General features: G+C 43.0%; 1 pseudogene across 1 annotated transcript; it reads left to right on the forward strand.

Annotated features, from left to right (window-relative positions):
* The first annotated feature begins 16318 nt into the window (after window positions 1-16318).
* LOC310795246 (SPRY domain-containing SOCS box protein 1 pseudogene) lies at window positions 16319-17533 on the forward strand (annotated as a pseudogene). The gene has a single exon. The product of its transcript is annotated as an SPRY domain-containing SOCS box protein 1 pseudogene (transcript).
* Window positions 17534-18362: the final 829 nt, after the last annotated feature.

Genomic DNA, 18362 nt, shown 5'->3' on the forward strand with positions numbered 1-18362 from the left:
CCTGCTCACGAGTCCGATACCTCACGAGTCCGACACCTCATGGTTTTGGGTTAGGGTCTGGGGGAGGTTAGGTTTAGGCATGGGGGTGGGAGAGGTTAGGTTTTGGGTTAGGGTCTGGGGGAGGTTAGGTTTAGGCGTGGGCGTGGGAGAGGTTAGGTTTTGGGTTAGGGTCTGGGGGAAGTTAGCCTCTTTTTTCGGACTCGTGAGGTGTCGGACTCGTGAGGTATCGGACTCGTGCCATGGCACCGGTCCACTGGCAGCAGCAGCAGCAACACGGGTGTGACGTTAAAAGCCGGGGTAAAGCTATTAGCAGGATCATTTAAACCGAGCTCAATGAATTACGTGTTTGATTATTTACAAATCCACTATTTTCCCGAGCAAATTATACAATTAGATCACGGTGAGTTCAGGGTCTTTATTCAAGACCTAAACTCTATTTGTGAAAGCTCCCCACAGCTCCCTCACCACTTCTTTGTACACAGACAGATTTCGTCTCTCCATCACCGCACAGATCATTGCCTACGCTCGTGCGTGGGAACACGTCGACCTGCGGAAGACGCGTAAATGTTTGATGAATAGACTAGTTCACCGGCTATGAAACGTTTATTTGCGTTTTCCTGGATTTTGTTCACAAAGTGTTGCCACGGTCGATGGCAGCAGCAGCAGCAGCAACAACAGGGGGACAGTATAAACCTGGGGTAGGAGGATATTAGCAGGCTCATTTCAACCTGGCTCATTGAATTATAAGTTTTATTATTTACAAACCCACTATTTCCTGAGCAAATACACATTTAGCTCACATGGAGTTCTGGGGTTTTATTCAACACACAACTATTTTATTACCTCTCTAATGGAATGTGGATTCGAAAGGAAGCAATGAATCACGGGGGAACAAGGAGTTATAGAGTGAAGGAAATATTGTGGAAAACTAAATGTAGGCTTAGTCATTCCTATATGGAAAAATCCAAATCTTTTCAGGGGTCGCGGTTAGTGGACGAGAGGCAGAGTCGATGTACATTAGGGGGGGGAAATATTGGTTTAAGGAAGTGTTCGACCTTTGACCCTGACTGCACACTACCTAACTGCCAGCTGGCTGACAGCAACACGCGGTGTAGCTTCCAACATATCCCCTCAAACACACCTCCTCCTCTCTCTCCTTTCCGCGCGGAGCAGCCATTTACATTACAGGCAGGACTTTGACGTGCGATGTTATTCTAACACAGGGCTAATTTTCTCCCTGACACATTGGAAGCCAAGACAAATATTCACTTTCGCTCTCCTCTGTGAGTTTAGATTATCCGCTGGGGTCTTGACAGCCTATATGGAAAAAGCAGAGTGGAACATTTATGCCTTGTGCGGACTGCCTAAACTCATCTGAGAAAATCGGTGTGTCTTTTTGGACATTCAAACCTTCATCGTGATGATGGGAACGCGTCCATGGTCTTCTTCAGTGAGTGAGAGACAAACACAGACTCTCCATGTCTTCTTCAGTGAGTGAGAGAGAATACAGACTCTCCATGTCTTCTTCTTCAGTGAGTGAGAGACAAACACAGACTCTCCATGTCTTCTTCAGTGAGTGAGAGACAAACACAGACACTCCATGTCTTCTTCAGTGAGTGAGAGACAAACACAGACTCTCCATGTCTTCTTCAGTGAGTGAGAGACAAACACAGACTCTCCATGTCTTCTTCAGTGAGTGAGAGACAAACACAGACTCTCCATGTCTTCTTCAGTGAGTGAGAGACAAACACAGACTCTCCATGTCTTCTTCAGTGAGTGAGAGACAAACACAGACTCCATGTCTTCTTCAGTGAGTGAGAGACAAACACAGACTCTCTCCATGTCTTCTTCAGTGAGTGAGAGACAAACACAGACTCTCTCCATGTCTTCTTCAGTGAGAGAGACAAACACAGCCTCTCTCCATGTCTTCTTCAGTGAGAGAGACAAACACAGACTCTCCATGTCTTCTTCAGTGAGTGAGAGACAAACACAGACTCTCCATGTCTTCTTCAGTGAGTGAGAGACAAACACAGACTCTCTCCATGTCTTCTTCAGTGAGTGAGAGACAAACACAGACTCTCCATGTCTTCTTCAGTGAGTGAGAGACAAACACAGACTCTCCATGTCTTCTTCAGTGAGAGAGACAAACACAGACTCCATGTCTTCTTCAGTGAGTGAGAGACAAACACAGACTCTCCATGTCTTCTTCAGTGAGAGAGACAAACACAGACTCCATGTCTTCTTCAGGGAGTGAGAGACAAACACAGACTCTCTCCATGTCTTCTTCAGTGAGTGAGAGACAAACACAGACTCTCCATGTCTTCTTCAGTGAGTGAGAGACAAACACAGACTCTCCATGTCTTCTTCAGTGAGTGAGAGACAAACACAGACTCTCTCCATGTCTTCTTCAGGGAGTGAGAGACAAACACAGACTCTCTCCATGTCTTCTTCAGTGAGTGAGAGACAAACACAGACTCTCCATGTCTTCTTCAGTGAGTGAGAGACAAACACAGACTCTCCATGTCTTCTTCAGTGAGAGACAAACACAGACTCTCCATGTCTTCTTCAGTGAGTGAGAGACAAACACAGACTCTCTCCATGTCTTCTTCAGTGAGTGAGAGACAAACACAGACTCTCTCCATGTCTTCTTCAGTGAGTGAGAGACAAACACAGACTCTCTCCATGTCTTCTTCAGTGAGTGAGAGACAAACACAGACTCTCTCCATGTCTTCTTCAGTGAGTGAGAGACAAACACAGACTCTCCATGTCTTCTTCAGTGAGTGAGAGACAAACACAGACTCTCTCCATGTCTTCTTCAGTGAGTGAGAGACAAACACAGACTCTCTCCAGCACATTCCTGCACTCTTGAGATTCGAGGTGTGGTGGAGTGAAAGACTGTATCTGTGTTTCCTGAGAGGTGTTTTCCTTTTCTCTTTCTTTCTGTGTCAGTCGCTCAGTAAACAGAGCTCAGCGGTAACTCCTGCATCTATCCCACCACGTCTTCTTCCAAGGGAACACAGCTGCCGTGTCCCGCCCGCCCTCCCTCCACCCCCGTAAGTCAACTTTGTGACCACTAGATCAGCCAAATTCAGTTTGGGATCAGCCCTGCTAACCTTGCACAACTCATTTCAGAGCTGGGAGGTCGGCTTATTCCAAAGAAACAGTGCTGAGGTTTATATTTTCTTTATTTATTCTCTCTCTCTCTCTCTCCATCTCTTTTTATTATTTTATTTATCTGATCGTGCATTTTCTCATCTAATGTCTTTATACCTTGTGTGAAGCACATTGGATTGCGTGTGTGTATGAAAAGTGCTATATAAATATGCCTTACTTTGCCTTATGTAACTTTATTGGCTGGAAGAAGATACAACTCCCACACCCCCCCAGTCTATCCATAATATTAGGTTGCATCAACATACAGCCATCTTGTTAAACCACAGGTGACATCATTGTGAACTGGCTTCAAATAATACATAGAAGCAACACCTCCCACCAAAGAAACCCCCTAAAGTCAAAAATCAGTTGTTTTTCTTGTTCTTCAGTTGGATGTCTGAGCTTCACTGTGCAGAGTTTGACACTAGAAGCTGTTTTCACAATCATGAGCTCCCTGAAAAGGCCTTTTTCAACAAGCAAGATTCATGACATCACAGATATTGGAGCCAATCCCTGTCCAGTATTCAGCAGTTAAAGTCCCAACACTTTCTCCCTCCCAACTCGTCATATACTGCCGATGGGTCAGGAACCCTTGTCATCACTTTGTCACGAGTTGGGAGTGAGAATGTGTTGAAGGTCCGTGTCGTATGCTGTGATGGTCTAGTCAGAGCCGTATAATAGAAGAGTTCCGACATCTTCATTCACTCCAATGGACCAGTTTTTTTTCCAGGAAGTAGAAAGTGGAACTCTTGAGTTAAAAAAGCAGCACTGTCGAGTTGCAGCAAAATAGACAGTTTGTGTTGTACTCTGAAAGGGTTTTTCATCCCTTGAATCAAATTGTACATTATCAGCTTTATTTTAGCATGCAAAAGTAGCGCGAGACCCATTCCTGGCTGTTCATTGGCTAATGAGTCTTGCATTTTGGTCCTCCGCTGACGCCACTCTCTCTCTAGAGGACACTAGGTCTAGTTATGTTCTAGCTAACCCTGATTGGTCGCTTTGGACAGGGTTTGAATTGGACATTGGCTTTCATGAAGCTCTATTTTGCAGGTATCAGCGGCTTTGGACGCCGGCAATTATTTTGGGCAGTTTGAAGCCAGATTTAGAGGAATATCTCATTTTAAATTAACATTTAAACTGTTGTGATGTCCTTATAGGCTATTCAATCTTATCCATCAATATTTTCTCCTTTTCTCACTCACTGCCTGTCCTGTCTATTAGGAGATACAGTCGATTAAATTGTATTTGGCAACATGTAAAACAACTTTAAACCTTGGCACGTGCATGGAAGCGTTGTCAATTGCTGGGTTAAAGAAAATGCAAAAAACATTCCATAACCTAATATGAGCTCTGCTGTTCACCCCCTGCGTGGGCTGTCCACTTTTTTATGAACGAATGAACAACGAGAGGGAGATGGGTGCCAGCCACCACTGGTGTAGTCTAGTTTATTGTAGTGGCTATATTTGGATTTTTAAATGAGGGAGAAGGAGGTGAAGTCATTTTAAGGATTTTAACAAGATGATATAAACTTTTTTGTGGGGAAAACCATCGGACACAAATTATTATTCAAAGTAAAGTATTTGATATGCATTTTAAAACATGACTTTAGGGGGTCTTTAACCCATTGATACCTGATGCAGCATTTGTGTGTGTATACGCGGTTCGCTGTCTTAAAGGGATACGCACACAAATGAGGGATATACACACAAATGCTGCATCAGGTATCAATGGGTTAACCTCTGGGACATGGAAAAATCTCATTATGAAAACAAACATGGAAGAAACCTTGGGAAGGGCGTAACAAGAGGGATCTTCCTTCCATGCCCAAACACTGATAACAGAATAGAACAGCAACAAAGTGCACAGAATAAGAAACACAGTAAGAATGCTTGAAGCGTTCGCATGTGTGAAGGCCAGACCAGACAATGTCCTCATCCAGTCAGGTCACCATCGGAACACACTGTGCAAGGACGTCAGCATCTTGGTTACCATGGACACCAGCGATCACTGGAAGCCAAGAAGAGTTGAGGACCACAAAGAACACAGATGGCCAGTTGCAGCCAGAGCGTGAGGCACACCCATTCACTTACTCACACTCACTCACACAGACACACACACAGACACAGACACACACACACACACACACACACACACACACACCGACATGAATGAACAGGACACACAGACACACACACAAACACACACACAGAGACACACACCGACATGAATGAACAGGTCACACAGACCGGGAGAACAGGACCCAACTAATTCCCGTCAGCAGGAACCTGAACTAGTGCTAACTATAGTCTAACTGATGGAGAAACAATTCAGTTACATTATTATATTACATTCTCAATAAGTTTAATGCAATTATACATAATATGGCATAATTACACACACAAGCACACCATTCAGATAACAACCTCTTCAGCTCCTCTCTGAAGGACGTGAGTGTTTTCTGCTTCTATCTGCTCCACTGTCTACACAGAGTCACATGAACTCTCTGTTGTAGTCAAAACATACAGATTGTACCAGAACACAGTGAATTCTGTTTCTCCATAAATCCTTACTGTTAAACCTGTAAGCCTTCATGACAGGGGTGCAGTCTCTTTGCAGAGATATGTGTGTAGGCTAAATACATTAAAATAAGGTGACTTCGAGACTCCTGGCTCCGTTATGATTTGATCTCAAATGTTTTTTTTTTCTCAAGATGACTCAGTCTTCTATTTGGCTGTGAATTTCCATTCTGCATCACTAACCAACAATAAATCCTCCATGAAGAGACTGAGTCACTCCACAGTGATTGTGTAATGCTGAGGTTGGCCAAAATGCTGAATAAATCAGTTGTAATCCTGTCCTGGATTTAAACGCATCATCTGATGGGAGACTGTTCCAAAGAAAGAGAGCAGTGCACAGCAGGAGGTAGCTAGCTGCAGGTTCTCCAACAGGTGAGAACCTGCGTTTGGTTGTGTGTGTGTGTATATGTGTGTGTGTGTGCGCGCGCGCGCGCGTGCGTGTGTATATGTGTGTGTGTGTATCTGTCTGCAGCTGAAGTCAGATAATGACCAATCAGCCTAAATGTTCTGTGCATTATGGTGCAGCTGCGGTGATTCATTTGTGAAAAAATTATTTAATTGACTGCTTCATAGCATCATTACAGTGACTATTATGTCTGACTGGCTGCTGACTCATGCTGGCCTGTAGGGGGCACACTAGTTACAGCGGGGTGACTCACTAACACAGATTGGGTGACGGCAAGCTACTTCCTGTAGCTCATTGCAGGACAGGACATTTTGTTAGCAGTTGTGTTGAAGAGCAGTCTTGACAGGCAGCTGGGTTTTACCTGCAGTGTGCAGTCTAATTGGCTAACGTAAGCTAGCGGAGTGTGTGAGTGGGCGAGCGACAGTGAGGGAGGTGGTGTGGCTGCCGTCGCACTGTGTCCTAATAATGATAGCAAGCGTGCTACGTGGTCGGGCGTTCATACATACAGCCACTATTGGCTGTGTCTGCGGGTGGGAAGCCGGATTAGGGGTATGTGTCCTGGTCGCTGCACTATAGGGCCTCCTGTGGTCGTTCGGGGCACCTGGTCGGGGTGGAAGGGAACTGGTGGGAATAGCGTGATCCTCCCACATGCTACATCCTGCCGGGGAAGCTCCCCCGCTGTCAGGTGAAAAGAAGCGTCAGGCAACTGCGCATGTGTCGGAGGAAGCATGGTGCTAGTCGACGGCTCTCCCCAGATTAGTCCAGGCATTTTACGCAAATATGTGGGTCAACCTCACACTAATTGCAACAAAACCAAACTCAACTGATTTTGTATCCTCAATATGTCCTCAATGAAGGAAAAAAAGTGTTAAGGAAATGTATGAAGGGAAAGTTTTGAAAATGACCTAAATATGATGGAAGCCTATGGAAGCCTTTATTTTTATTTTTTATGTGGCATAAATCTCATCACTTATATCCTGTATGTGTTTTTTGCTTCAAGGAGAAAATAAAAATAATAATAAAAATAAATGCTAAAAAATAAATAAACGTTTTTGGTAGCATCATATGGGTCATTTTCAAAAATTTCCCTTCATACATTTCCTTAACACTTTTTTTCTTTGATTGAGGACATATTGATGATACAAAATCAGTTGAGTTTGGTTTTGTTGCAATTAGTGTGAGGTCAAGTGACATTTTTACTGGACTAGATCGGCAGAGGGTGGAGCAGCAAGGGGAGAAATTGGCCAAATACAATTGGGGAGAAAATGGGGGGGAACTCGTTGCATTGGACACGTTGTCCGGGGCCACATTTCACATTCTAGTCTTCCAACTGTGCACCAACTAGAAAAACCAACAAACAAACAAACAAAAAACGCTCATATTATAATGGTTAAAAAGCCTATGATGCAGTGGATTTGACATGACGCGGCGTCCGACCCTGAGCAATGACCTGCATTTTGTGATATATCATAATAACACTGACATTTGTACAATGAAAAAATCAATGAAGCTATTGTTCAAAATGGACCTATAGCGTTTTGGAAACGCCATTTGTCATTGGTGTTTAGCAGCTATAAGCTACCTGCTCTGTTCAGCTGTGGGAGTGGTGCCTTTGAGTGGCACTGCCTGAGTAATGGAGCAGAGGTGCTCGTCCATCAAACCACTTGGAAAGTGTCTGCATGCTGCGGATACCCTACTGATCCCTGTAGTCTGCTTTGGAACTAGCATGGGAAAGTGTGTCTGCTAAACCAGGTGTCACCACACTGTAAAGCTATGCTAATTAACCAGGTGTCACCACACTGTAAAGCTATGCTAATTAACCAGCCAATCAAAACATTCACCCTAATTAACAAAGAACAGGCATATAAAAGGAAGGAATGTCAAACAGAGGGTGGCCACTCAAAGTCCCGCTCACAAAGGAAGGAATGCGGGTCCTATGGCGAACAAACACCAGTTGTGTGTGTGTGTGTGTGTGCTCGTGCGTGTGTGTGTGCATGTGTGTGTGTGTGTGCGTGCGTGCTTGTGTGTGTGTCTGTGTATATGCGTTTGTGTGTCTGTGTATGTGTGTGTATGTGTGTGTGCGTGCGTGCATGTGTGTGTGTGTGTGCGTGCGTACGTGTGTGCGTGTGCACAAGGTGCCTGTACATAAGGCAGAGGTCATGTTGCCTGAGAATATCCAGCCCTACCAAACGGTCTCTGCGATCTGTATTCTAATTGCCCCCTCTGTCATGTCAAAGTGATTTGCAGATTATTCACTTACAGAACAGTCCACTGCGTTCCCTCTGCTCTGTCTGCATGCGTCATGACTCGTGCACAACGGGTGGGAATCAATTGCATTCGGAGTCTCCTCAGATTTGTCACTGGCCACAGTATTGTAACAGTATTGTAACAGTATTGTAACAGTATAGTAACAGTATTGTAACAGTATTGTAACAGTTAGACTGTTATTCTGTACTTGGACCTCTCTCCTGCTGTACCAACGCTTCTTAATGAACACATGACTCGACACAGAGGGGGGTCCGACTGTGCAATTTCCCCATTCAGGACCACTGTATGGGGGGTCGGGGGTCATATAACCTGCCTGTTTGTACAGTCTATGGTGCAAAGAGAAGTCCAATTAGAAGTCAATGGGAAAATGACCCGACTTCTCAATTGGTTTCTAACCTCAGGCCACTTTCCTAATGACTTTATGGTCTCAAGCTAGTTTCATGTCTTCTTTGATACAGCCTGATGTTAGTTTCATGTCTCCTTTGATACACAGCCTGATGTTAGTTTCATGTCTTCTTTGATACAGACTGATGTTAGTTTCATGTCTTCTTTGATACAGCCTGATGTTAGTTTCATGTCTTCTTTGATACAGCCTGATGTTAGTTTCATGTCTTCTTTGATAAAGCCTGATGTTAGTTTCATGTCTTCTTTGATACAGCCTGATGTTAGTTTCATGTCTTCTTTGATAAAGCCTGATGTTAGTTTCATGTCTTCTTTGATACAGCCTGATGTTAGTTTCATGTCTTCTTTGATACAGACTGATGTTAGTTTCATGTCTTCTTTGATACAGCCTGATGTTAGTTTCATGTCTTCTTTGATACACAGCCTGATGTTAGTTTCATGTCTTCTTTGATACAGCCTGATGTTAGTTTCATGTCTTCTTTGATACAGACTGATGTTAGTTTCATGTCTTCTTTGATACAGCCTGATGTTAGTTTCATGTCTTCTTTGATACACAGCCTGATGTTAGTTTCATGTCTTCTTTGATACAGCCTGATGTTAGTTTCATGTCTTCTTTGATACAGCCTGATGTTAGTTTCATGTCTTCTTTGATAAAGCCTGATGTTAGTTTCATGTCTTCTTTGATACAGACTGATGTTAGTTTCATGTCTTCTTTGATACAGCCTGATGTTAGTTTCATGTCTTCTTTGATACAGACTGATGTTAGTTTCATGTCTTCTTTGATACAGCCTGATGTTAGTTTCATGTCTTCTTTGATACAGACTGATGTTAGTTTCATGTCTTCTTTGATACAGCCTGATGTTAGTTTCATGTCTTCTTTGATACAGCCTGATGTTAGTTTCATGTCTTCTTTGATACAGCCTGATGTTAGTTTCATGTCTTCTTTGATACAGACTGATGTTAGTTTCATGTCTTCTTTGATACAGCCTGATGTTAGTTTCATGTCTTCTTTGATACAGCCTGATGTTAGTTTCATGTCTTCTTTGATACACAGCCTGATGTTAGTTTCATGTCTTCTTTGATATAGCCTGATGTTAGTTTCATGTCTTCTTTGATACAGCCTGATGTTAGTTTCATGTCTTCTTTGATACAGACTGATGTTAGTTTCATGTCTTCTTTGATACAGCCTGATGTTAGTTTCATGTCTTCTTTGATACAGACTGATGTTAGTTTCATGTCTTCTTTGATACAGCCTGATGTTAGTTTCATGTCTTCTTTGATACAGCCTGATGTTAGTTTCATGTCTTCTTTGATACAGACTGATGTTAGTTTCATGTCTTCTTTGATACAGCCTGATGTTAGTTTCATGTCTTCTTTGATAGAGCCTGATGTTAGTTTCATGTCTTCTTTGATACAGCCTGATGTTACTTTCATGTCTTCTTTGATACAGCCTGATGTTAGTTTCATGTCTTCTTTGATACAGACTGATGTTAGTTTCATGTCTTCTTTGATACAACCTGATGTTAGTTTCATGTCTTCTTTGATACAGCCTGATGTTAGTTTCATGTCTTCTTTGATACACAGCCTGATGTTAGTTTCATGTCTTCTTTGATACAACCTGATGTTAGTTTCATGTCTTCTTTGATAAAGCCTGATGTTAGTTTCATGTCTTCTTTGATACAACCTGATGTTAGTTTCATGTCTTCTTTGATACAGCCTGATGTTACTTTCATGTCTTCTTTGATACAGCCTGATGTTAGTTTCATGTCTTCTTTGATACACAGCCTGATGTTAGTTTCATGTCTTCTTTGATACAGCCTGATGTTAGTTTCATGTCTTCTTTGATACAGACTGATGTTAGTTTCATGTCTTCTTTGATACAGCCTGATGTTAGTTTCATGTCTTCTTTGATACACAGCCTGATGTTAGTTTCATGTCTTCTTTGATACAGCCTGATGTTAGTTTCATGTCTTCTTTGATACAGCCTGATGTTAGTTTCATGTCTTCTTTGATAAAGCCTGATGTTAGTTTCATGTCTTCTTTGATACAGACTGATGTTAGTTTCATGTCTTCTTTGATACAGCCTGATGTTAGTTTCATGTCTTCTTTGATACAGACTGATGTTAGTTTCATGTCTTCTTTGATACAGCCTGATGTTAGTTTCATGTCTTCTTTGATACAGACTGATGTTAGTTTCATGTCTTCTTTGATACAGCCTGATGTTAGTTTCATGTCTTCTTTGATACAGCCTGATGTTAGTTTCATGTCTTCTTTGATACAGCCTGATGTTAGTTTCATGTCTTCTTTGATACAGACTGATGTTAGTTTCATGTCTTCTTTGATACAGCCTGATGTTAGTTTCATGTCTTCTTTGATACAGCCTGATGTTAGTTTCATGTCTTCTTTGATACACAGCCTGATGTTAGTTTCATGTCTTCTTTGATATAGCCTGATGTTAGTTTCATGTCTTCTTTGATACAGCCTGATGTTAGTTTCATGTCTTCTTTGATACAGACTGATGTTAGTTTCATGTCTTCTTTGATACAGCCTGATGTTAGTTTCATGTCTTCTTTGATACAGACTGATGTTAGTTTCATGTCTTCTTTGATACAGCCTGATGTTAGTTTCATGTCTTCTTTGATACAGCCTGATGTTAGTTTCATGTCTTCTTTGATACAGACTGATGTTAGTTTCATGTCTTCTTTGATACAGCCTGATGTTAGTTTCATGTCTTCTTTGATACAGCCTGATGTTAGTTTCATGTCTTCTTTGATACAGCCTGATGTTACTTTCATGTCTTCTTTGATACAGCCTGATGTTAGTTTCATGTCTTCTTTGATACAGACTGATGTTAGTTTCATGTCTTCTTTGATACAACCTGATGTTAGTTTCATGTCTTCTTTGATACAGCCTGATGTTAGTTTCCTGTCTTCTTTGATACACAGCCTGATGTTAGTTTCATGTCTTCTTTGATACAACCTGATGTTAGTTTCATGTCTTCTTTGATACAGCCTGATGTTAGTTTCATGTCTTCTTTGATACAACCTGATGTTAGTTTCATGTCTTCTTTGATACAGCCTGATGTTACTTTCATGTCTTCTTTGATACAGCCTGATGTTAGTTTCATGTCTTCTTTGATACAGCCTGATGTTAGTTTCATGTCTTCTTTGATACAGCCTGATGTTACTTTCATGTCTTCTTTGATACAGCCTGATGTTAGTTTCATGTCTTCTTTGATACAACCTGATGTTAGTTTCATGTCTTCTTTGATACAGCCTGATGTTAGTTTCATGTCTTCTTTGATACAGCCTGATGTTAGTTTCATGTCTTCTTTGATACAGCCTGATGTTAGTTTCATGTCTTCTTTGATACACAGCCTGATGTTAGTTTCATGTCTTCTTTGATACAGCCTGATGTTAGTTTCATGTCTTCTTTGATACAGCCTGATGTTAGTTTCATGTCTTCTTTGATACAGCCTGATGTTAGTTTCATGTCTTCTTTGATACAGCCTGATGTTAGTTTCATGTCTTCTTTGATACAGCCTGATGTTAGTTTCATGTCTTCTTTGATACAGCCTGATGTTAGTTTCATGTCTTCTTTGATACAGCCTGATGTTAGTTTCATGTCTTCTTTGATACAGCCTGATGTTAGTTTCATGTCTTCTTTGATACAGCCTGATGTTAGTTTCATGTCTTCTTTGATACAGCCTGATGTTAGTTTCATGTCTTCTTTGATACAGCCTGATGTTAGTTTCATGTCTTCTTTGATACAGCCTGATGTTAGTTTCATGTCTTCTTTGATACAGCCTGATGTTAGTTTCATGTCTTCTTTGATACAGCCTGATGTTAGTTTCATGTCTTCTTTGATACAGCCTGATGTTAGTTTCATGTCTTCTTTGATACAACCTGATGTTAGTTTCATGTCTTCTTTGATACAGCCTGATGTTAGTTTCATGTCTTCTTTGATACAGCCTGATGTTAGTTTCATGTCTTCTTTGATACAGCCTGATGTTAGTTTCATGTCTTCTTTGATACAACCTGATGTTAGTTTCATGTCTTCTTTGATACAGCCTGATGTTACGGCCCCATTTTCACTCAAATACATGATAAAGCAGATGATGTTTTTGGGGCGTGATTGACAGGTCGCCTGTCAATTGATCGCGCGGCTCGCCTATCGCGGACCAATAGGCAATAGTCTCTGTGGGATTAACCCCCTGTTCTCCCGGGAGCTGCCCGAGAACCAAGATGGTGAAAATGCGCAACTCTAGGCTTCAAAATGGGAGTCCACAAACCAATGGGTAACGTCACACTCACTACGTCCATCTTTTTTCTTCTTCTCAGTTTTTTCTTCTTCGTTACAGTTCATGCTTGATACATTACATGCATATATGTAAACACATTCTGACACACATACAGAAATACACAGGCTACGCTACAGTAATACACATGTTGCTTGATACATTACATGCATATATGTAAACACATTCTGACACACATACAGAAATACACAGGCTACGCTACAGTAATACACATGTTGCTTGATACATTACATGCATATATGTAAACACATTCTGACACACATACAGAAATACACAGGCTACGCTACAGTAATACACATGTTGCTTGATACATTACATGCATATATGTAAACACATTCTGACACACATACAGAAATACACAGGCTAGGCTACAGTAATACACATGTTGCTTGATACATTACATGCATATATGTAAACACATTCTGACACACATACAGAAATACACAGGCTACGCTACAGTAATACACATGTTGCTTGATACATTACATGCATATATGTAAACACATTCTGACACACATACAGAAATACACAGGCTAGGCTACAGTAATACACATGTTGCTTGATACATTACATGCATATATGTAAACACATTCTGACACACATACAGAAATACACAGGCTAGGCTACAGTAATACACATGTTGCTTGATACATTACATGCATATATGTAAACACATTCTGACACACATACAGAAATACACAGGCTACGCTACAGTAATACACATGTTGCTTGATACATTACATGCATATATGTAAACACATTCTGACACACATACAGAAATACACAGGCTAGGCTACAGTAATACACATGTTGCTTGATACATTACATGCATATATGTAAACACATTCTGACACACATACAGAAATACACAGGCTAGGCTACAGTAATACACATGTTGCTTGATACATTACATGCATATATGTAAACACATTCTGACACACATACAGAAATACACAGGCTACGCTACAGTAATACACATGTTGCTTGATACATTACATGCATATATGTAAACACATTCTGACACACATACAGAAATACACAGGCTACGCTACAGTAATACACATGTTGCTTGATACATTACATGCATATATGTAAACACATTCTGACACACATACAGAAATACACAGGCTAGGCTACAGTAATACACATGTTGCTTGATACATTACATGCATATATGTAAACACATTCTGACACACATACAGAAAGACATAGGCTACGCTACAGTAATACACATGTTGCTTGATACATTACATGCATATATGTAAACACATTCTGACACACATACAGAAATACACAGGCTACGCTACAGTAATACACATGTTGCTTGATACATTACATGCATATATGTAAACACATTCTGACACACATACAGAAATACACAGGCTACGCTACAGTAATACACATGTTGCTTGATACATTACATGCATATATGTAAACACATTCTGACACACATACAGAAATACACAGGCTACGCTACAGTAATACACATGTTGCTTGATACATTACATGCATATATGTAAACACATTCTGACACACATACAGAAATACACAGGCTAGGCTACAGTAATACACATGTTGCTTGATACATTACATGCATATATGTAAACACATTCTGACACACATACAGAAATACACAGGCTACGCTACAGTAATACACATGTTGCTTGATACATTACATGCATATATGTAAACACATTCTGACACACATACAGAAATACACAGGCTAGGCTACAGTAATACACATGTTGCTTGATACATTACATGCATATATGTAAACACATTCTGACACACATACAGAAATACACAGGCTAGGCTACAGTAATACACATGTTGCTTGATACATTACATGCATATATGTAAACACATTCTGACACACATACAGAAATACACAGGCTACGCTACAGTAATACACATGTTGCTTGATACATTACATGCATATATGTAAACACATTCTGACACACATACAGAAATACACAGGCTAGGCTACAGTAATACACATGTTGCTTGATACATTACATGCATATATGTAAACACATTCTGACACACATACAGAAATACACAGGCTAGGCTACAGTAATACACATGTTGCTTGATACATTACATGCATATATGTAAACACATTCTGACACACATACAGAAATACACAGGCTACGCTACAGTAATACACATGTTGCTTGATACATTACATGCATATATGTAAACACATTCTGACACACATACAGAAATACACAGGCTACGCTACAGTAATACACATGTTGCTTGATACATTACATGCATATATGTAAACACATTCTGACACACATACAGAAATACACAGGCTAGGCTACAGTAATACACATGTTGCTTGATACATTACATGCATATATGTAAACACATTCTGACACACATACAGAAAGACATAGGCTACGCTACAGTAATACACATGTTGCTTGATACATTACATGCATATATGTAAACACATTCTGACACACACATACAGAAAGACATAGGCTACGCTACAGTAATACACATGTTGCTTGATACATTACATGCATATATGTAAACACATTCTGACACACATACAGAAATACACAGGCTACGCTACAGTAATACACATGTTGCTTGATACATTACATGCATATATGTAAACACATTCTGACACACATACAGAAATACACAGGCTACGCTACAGTAATACACATGTTGCTTGATACATTACATGCATATATGTAAAAACATTCTGACACACATACAGAAATACATAGGCTACGCTACAGTAATGATGGTCTCGACCTAGTTTCAAGATGAAGACCAGACACGCTGCCTCACGCCACATGTAATCTAGAAACATAGCGACCTCAGCATCACATGTAATGCTAGCGTGTCAACAAGTGCAGTAATCCCAGAGTGACGCGCTAATGCCGTCAGTGCAGTAGTGACGCACTTGCCTAGGTGACGGCGTTAATGTCGTCAGTACCGAAGCTATGACGTGACAGTATTTATAGCCACGCCGAGCGCACCACAGCCCTTGTTCCCTGCCCTCTAGCCGCTGCATTAAGCTGATCCAATTCCTTCTCTGGAAGCCGCGTTTCACTTCTCAAGCTGCCCATTCCTCCAGATTCTGCTACCAAGCCATCTGCTTCACGAGACCTCCCTCCAGACTCCGCTATCAAGCCATCTGCATTCACGAGACCACTCACCGTTCACTCCTGCAACATGTCGAGCTCCGAAGACGAAAAATACGAGGCGCAGTACCAATTCGAGCTGGAGGCATCCAGCTCCGACGAGGACTCGCCCGTCGATTTATCCATGCCCGGGTACGGGCCGCAACAGGCAAGCGGACGGCAGCAGGCTTCGGCAGCACCGAACGCATCTCAGACGGGGAACCTCATCGTCAAGAGCAAGCAAGCGGGGCCGGCGCGCGGCCGAGGAAAGAAAGCAAACGGGGCCAAGTCACGAGGACAAACAACTCGCAGTCGCGCAAGGGCCGAAGCAGAGAGCGCTCCGGGCCCGGGCACGAGCACTCGGGAGCGCGGAAGGAAGCAAACGCGCGCCCCCGCGAGGAGCGCCGCGGCCCTGGCCAAGGCATATGGCAGGCCATTAGGGTCGAAAATCCCCGTGAGGAGCGTAGCAGCTCCAGCCGGGGCATACGGCAGGCCATTAGGGCCGAAAATGAAGGCGGAGCTCCAGGCCTCGAACCACACCAAGCCCTCCCGGCTGGACCTGCTGCTGGACATGCCGCCCGCCGGCCCGGACGTCCAGGCGCAGCACTCCTGGAACAACGACGACTGCTCGCCCAACATCTTTGTTAAGGAAGACAACAAGCTGGTGTTCCACCGGCACCCCGTGGCGCAGAGCACGGACGCCATCCGCGGCCGGGCGGGCTACACGCGAGGACTGCACGCGTGGGAGGTCAGCTGGGCCAAGCACCAGAGGGGGTCCCACGCCGTGGTCGGAGTGGCCACGGGCGACGCGCCGCTGCATTCGGTGGGCTACACGGCCCTAGTGGGAAACAACACCGAATCCTGGGGCTGGGACCTGGGCCGGTGTAAACTCTACCACGACGGCAAGAACCACGCGGGCAGAACCTACCCCGCCTTCCTGGAACCCGACGACACCTTCATAATACCAGACTCGCTCTTAGTCGTCTTGGACATGGATGAGGGAACGTTGCGTTTCATAGTAAATGGCCATGATCTAGGGGTGGCGTTCAGAGAACTTAGGGGCAGGAAAGTGTACCCAGTAGCGAGCGCCGTGTGGGGACACTGCGAAATACGAATTCGGTACATAAACGGACTCGATACGGAGCCCCTCCCTCTGAGGGACCTGTGCAAGCGTTCAGTGCGAGCGGCCCTAGGAAGGGAGCGCCTGAGCGAAATCCACGGACTGCCCCTGCCCCCCTCTCTCAAGAACTACCTGCTCTACCAATGACGGGGTCGATGACCACAGCTCAGTCGGGGGGAGAGGGGGAGAGCGCGCTCCGGGCCCGGAGCGGCCGCAGCCATGCAATTCTCATGTCCAAGTCTCATCCATCCGCGGCCCCGTTCTGTTCGGGCCGCCAAGCCACCCAGTCTCCAAGCGTCCGCTGTTCCGACCCTGCTAATCAAGCCATCATAAGCGCAGGTCCTGCTCCATCATCGTTCTCGGCACGACGCAGTTCCACGACGTGGCCGGGGAACTCGGCCCCACGATTAAATGCTATCCAGCCGGGACGGCTCGCAGCATCGCCAGCCCCGAGCGCAGGGAACGCCCGCGGAGCGCGTCCCGGACAGCAGTCGAGCGCAACGGTAACGTAATCACCTCTTTAATACATAACAGTGCCATATAATTTTAGCAACCAAATCTTAATTTCAAATCACTTCGGCGTGCTTCAAAACAATCATCTAACCATTCCCTGCGGTCCGCACGTCGGGCGCGAAGGAAACGAGCTGGGCACAAGTAGCAATGCATTCATCATAGTGAACGAACGATCTCTTGACAATCTCCGTGAACTGGTCGTTATATCCTCGCCTACAGCTAAAGAAAGACGGCGGAGCTACACTAAATGTCTCTTCATCCAATAACGTGAAATTAAATAACCTGGCGCATTCGAGAGCAAAACGAAGAGGCTAAATCTATGGAGAACTACACACATCTCTAACGTGTTAAATAATTAGGCCCAAACAATTAACATCAAATGTATTCACACATCGTGCTCAAATTGCATTCATTGCATTTATTGCACAATTTACAATAGTCAACAGCCAGCCAGAATCATTGC

The sequence above is a fragment of the Poromitra crassiceps genome (genome assembly GCF_964638095.1).
Source record: "Poromitra crassiceps genome assembly, chromosome: 21".
NCBI lineage: Eukaryota > Metazoa > Chordata > Actinopteri > Beryciformes > Melamphaidae > Poromitra > Poromitra crassiceps.